Raw genomic sequence first — 5,178 nt, 5'->3', positions numbered from 1 at the left:
CTGATGGTTGCATTGATGTCTAGTCCCAGTTTAAAGTAAAAACCTGCAGACACTAACTCATTTTGCAGTTTTATATCTCCAGTTAAAGACTAACAGGTTGTGTTGTTTTGCTAATGAAGGTTGCAGAAAACAGGACAGCAGGCGTGTGCGGCCTCTCTGGAGGATCTGGATTAGCATCACTGTACTGTGAATAAACAACAAACATCGTCCCTCTGAGTTACACATTTGTGCCGACAGACACACAACAGCTTTTCCAAATTCTCCTCCACTTAATCGCTCATCCTCCTAAGCATTGCAAAATATGCAGCAAATGGCACAGATGCAGAGGACAGATCTGTCTGGAACACCCCCTGATTTGGGGAAAAGGTCATTGTGGGAATCGGCTGAGATTGAATATTCATTTCATTTAGTTTTTTCAAATGTCACGAAGATTGAGGAGCCCATATCTGGCAGTGTAAGTGAATAAACGGCATTTGTCACCCTAACCACCCCCACCACGCCCACCCAGCCCTTCTCGGCTTCCGCCCCTTATGTCCTCTTAAATTGTGTCATCTTTATGTCAGAGTACCCCCCCTGTCAGCGTGCTGCACAGTTGCCCCTAACCCCTGCTGGAATTTAATTACCACTGTGCTTTTCAATTGAAATGGCATTGAGGAGGGTGGGAAGGCAGACTGGGTGAGGGTTAGTGGGGGTGGACACAACGAAGCCAGTTTTATTTGAAACCCTTTTTTTATTTTCTGTCTCATTTTCTTTCAGTCCTTTTACCCGAGTGAGGCGCAGATGGTATTTTTTTATATATCAGTGTCAGTGCCGGCTTCTTTCTGCTCTGATGAATAGAATCTAAGGAAGGCCTGGGATTATTTCAGATAACCGAGGGGGTAAGGAAAGGGGTTCAAGGATAAAAAGGGAGCATGTCAGATTTTCAGATGTACAGTAGGAATGTGAGTTGCCCTTGCAGTGAGGGAGGGTGGTATGTAAAAATCATTTAACATTTTGGGTGTTTGAGGGAGTTTTGTCTGTATGAATCTGTGTAAGCGAAACAGGGATGAATTATTCATTTTGTCCAAGCAGGAGGAATGAAATGCTAAATATGAAATTGCTGAGTGGTCTTGCTCGCTGTTGCACATCCCCTCTGGTCCCTTGTCAACTGGTGAGAGACTTGTCAGGAACCATTAAGAGTGAATGCAGTATTAGACCTGGGTGACAAGATATCGTGAAGCTGATGTCCAGTGGTTTTGCTAATGGAGATTTTAGTATACAGCTCCATACATTGTGTGTGCATATGCATTCACATGCATAGATTAGCATTTGTCTCTGCTTGTTATTATGGAAAGTGCCTGTTTTGTGTGTTGTTTTGTCATATCTGTGTTAGCCACAGATGAGGAATTGGCCACAGTGGGGGATATTTAGGCAATCGTTCCCTCTCAGCATTCATAGGAACACAATGACAGAGGCACAGTCAACACCATGAGCTGCATGATCCTCCCGGGGCTATTTGCCCTTTGCTAAGTAGGGGTTGGCGACCAGCATTGGAAGCAGGGGTCCGATTAAGACGGCAGGGTGTTAGAATAGTATTACAGAACTCATCTTAAAGGCTCCCTATGCAGTCCGGAGTAATCTGGAATTTCATAAAAAGTATTCTGTAGGTCTGTCCAATTGCCTAAATGTTGCATCTACATGTTCATCCAGCCATTTATCCGTCCGTCCATCAAGTGGTTTTTGTAGGTAAAGCCTGATTACTGCAGAAATATATGCAATAAATTCATTGTCAACTTGTCTTTCTAAAATCTATATATTGAAAGGCGTCCATAAAGTGACGCCGCTTGTATCCGGGATCTTGTTCTTTCGGTCATGACCCAAAGTTCATGGCCGTAGGTGAGGGTAGGAAAGTAGACCGACCAGTAAATCGAGAGCTTCACTTTTCGGCTCAGCTCGCTCTTCACCACAACGGACCGGCACAACGCCCTAATTACTGCGGCAGCTGCACCGATCCGTCTGTCGATTCTACCTTCAGTCGTGAACAAGCAGCTACACATTCGGCTACGAACCGCCCCAGTGCATGCTGTAGGTCTTGGCTAGAGGGGGCCACCAGGACGACGTCATCTGTAAAAAGAAGAGACGATATCCACTGGTCTCCATAAAAGTTATAAACAGGACCAGTGGCAAAGGGCAGCCCTGCCGGAGTCCGGGTTCGTGCTGGCAATGTGGACCAAACTCCTGCTCCGCTTGTACAGAGACCGGATGGCCCCTAATAAAGGGCCTCTGACTCCGTACTCCTGGAGCACCCTCCACAGGGCACCATGAGGGACACAGTCGAATGCTTTCTCTAGGTCCACAAAACACATGTGGACGAGTTGGGCAAACTCCCATGAACCCTTGTTCACCCTGCAGAAGGTATAGAGCTGGTCCAGTGTTTCACGGCCGGGACGAAGACCACACTGCTCCTCCTGAAGCCGAGGTTCGACTATCGGCCGGACTCTCCTCTCCAATACTCTGCCATAGGTCTTACCAGGGAGGCTGAGGAGTGTGATCCCCCTGTAGTTGGAACACACCCTCCAGTCACCGTTCTTATGAAGGGGGACCACCACCCCAGTCTGCCAGTCCAGAAGCACTGTCCCCAACCGCCACGCAATGTTGAAGAGGCGTGTCAACCATGACAGCCCCACAGCATCCAGAGACTTGAGGTACTCAGGGCGGATCTCATCCACCCCCGAAGCCTTGCCACCACGGAGCTTTTTAACCACCTCAGTGACTTCAGCCTGGGTGATGAAAGAGTCCAACCCTGAGTTCCCAGCCTCTGTTTCCACTAGGGAATGCAGGATGGCAGGATTGAGGAGATCCTCAAAGTACTCCTTCCACCGCCCGATAATGTCCCCAGTCGAGGTCAGCAGCCTCCCACCCCCACTATAAACAGTGTTGGCGAAGCACTGCTTCCCCCTCCTGAGGCGCCGGACGGTTTGGCAGATTCGCTTCGAGGCCAACTGTTAGTCCTTCTCCATGACCTCACCGAACTCCTCCCAGGCCCGAGTTTTTGCCTCTGCCACAGCCCGGGCTGCGGCACACTTAGCCTCACGGTACCCATCAGCCGCCTCAGGAGTCTCACAAACCAACCACAGCTGATAGGACTCCTTCTTCAGCTTGACTCAAAAAAGTAGTTATGGTATTTTAACATTTATTATCCAGTACTACTAAGAAGCTGCAGTGCTGTAAGAGTGCCATAATATTGCAGGTTTTAGTTCTCTATTGTGAGCTGTTCTGTGTGGTTCATTTCTGCTGGTTTTAAAATGTTTTTTTTAATATATTATGATCTAGCCCAGCCTCAGGAGATTAAGCCATATAAACCTGCAATATTCTTTTCTGTTTATTAACAACATATCAGTGATCGAGACGCCTGTGAAGAGCTTATTTGACCTGCTGCCATTTGGCAAATGCTTCTCCCTAAACAGTTTCTGTTCAGAGGTTTTGGGATTACAAAATTGATCTGCTTTAAAAAAGAAACAAAAAAAGGATTGTACTTGCTTGTTTAGTTACTCATCTAGAAACCTGCCGACCTAACTTAAAATAAATTTAGTTACGATGGATGCAATGAATGATTGAAAATAGTTCTTTCAGATAATTCTACACTTAGGAGGTTGTAATGTTCATTTTTTAGTGTCGTTATTATCTCCGGACCAAACAAATATCTGCTGAACTTAACCAAAAGCTCATAAGCCTTTCGGATCCTGAGTCTACAGGACTGGAGAAATTTTTTTTTTAATTATTTCATTATTTAAACAATGCTTGTCACTGATTAGATCCTGAGTATCCAATAAGAAGGATTGATTTCTAACTTAATTTGAGAGAGCCTCAAAGAGACAACACTTGAGAGAGGGAGGAATACCAACTGTATCTTACATCAAAACTAAAGAATTATGGTAAATTCATGATAGCCTAAGTAAGTTCCTCCCAGTAGAGTTTTAATCCTTTCTAGTATTTTGAAAACATTTTTATTAGAATTAAATGGAAAAGCTCAAATAAACTCCCCCAACCCTTATCTCTATGACGAAGAGGAGGGAAATTAGCTGAATAATAATAACTCTGGTTAGCAGAAACAAATCAGGTTTGAAGGTGTCACCTGATCAAATGATTGGGAGGAAATTCGATCCCACAGACAACAGATTGGTCGGTAAACTGAGCCAAACCCAAAGTTTGTGTCACTCCTGCCAACTAATCTGAGCTGCACATCAAATGAAGCTGTTTGGGGCTTTTGTTGGATCTCATTTATGGGCCGACCTCCGTTTCCACACTAACCAGTGATAAATATCTACTCTTGATATTCATGTGTCATTTGTTGATTTCCTGCTTGGTTCTTTAAGATGTTACCAAACTTTCAAAGCTGGCATCACTGCATAAGTAAAAGAAACCAAACTTGTGATGTGTTGGATTTATTTTATCTTTGCCATCCTAATCATGTCTCTGTGGGCCACAACCACCTGCTCTCTTGGACTGGGAGCCTGTTTTAACAGATCTAAACATAGCCAAAACATTCAAAATTAGGTTTCAACCTGGAGGGTAGTTTATGTCTGGAGCTGGGTTTCTGTTATCCCTCAGGAACAGACAGAGTTGCACAATAGTAAATATCTGAAAACACACGACACCTTCGCTCCACGTCTCTCTTTCCATTATTTAATTGTATTTGTCTGAGTATTGATCTTGATATTGATCCTATGGAGTTGAGGGCTTGTGCAACATACTCCGTCATCTCCACGCACCAGCAGCAGTATGTTTTTTAATTGCAGGCTAAGGCGCTGGCTTTTCATGTTACCTTTGAAAAGCCTCATTGATTTTTATACCACCCTTCATCCTCTGTGCTCCGCTTTCAGAGCAAATCCCTTGTGTCAGACTTTTCCTGAATGTAAAAGCATGAGATCTGCCATTGCCTTTCACAAGGCTTCCAGCTGCTATTTAGACACGTTAACACTCAACTATTAAAAGTCAGGAGCGTCCATTCTTTTTTTTTCTGGCTAAATAAAAAAAAAATGGGAAGAAAGGCTCTGCTACAGTCTGCCAGTCTCAGTGTCAGTAGGAATTGCTGAATGTTAGGTTAAACAGACCTTATGAAGTACAGGTTCATTTGGGTGATTGGGCTAACAGAGACAAACAGATATTCCACCTGACCACAGTTATTAGTACCCTTGG

Source organism: Girardinichthys multiradiatus, chromosome 12, assembly GCF_021462225.1.
Source record: "Girardinichthys multiradiatus isolate DD_20200921_A chromosome 12, DD_fGirMul_XY1, whole genome shotgun sequence".
Classification (NCBI taxonomy): Eukaryota; Metazoa; Chordata; class Actinopteri; order Cyprinodontiformes; family Goodeidae; genus Girardinichthys; species Girardinichthys multiradiatus.
This window is presented reverse-complemented; position numbering follows the sequence as displayed.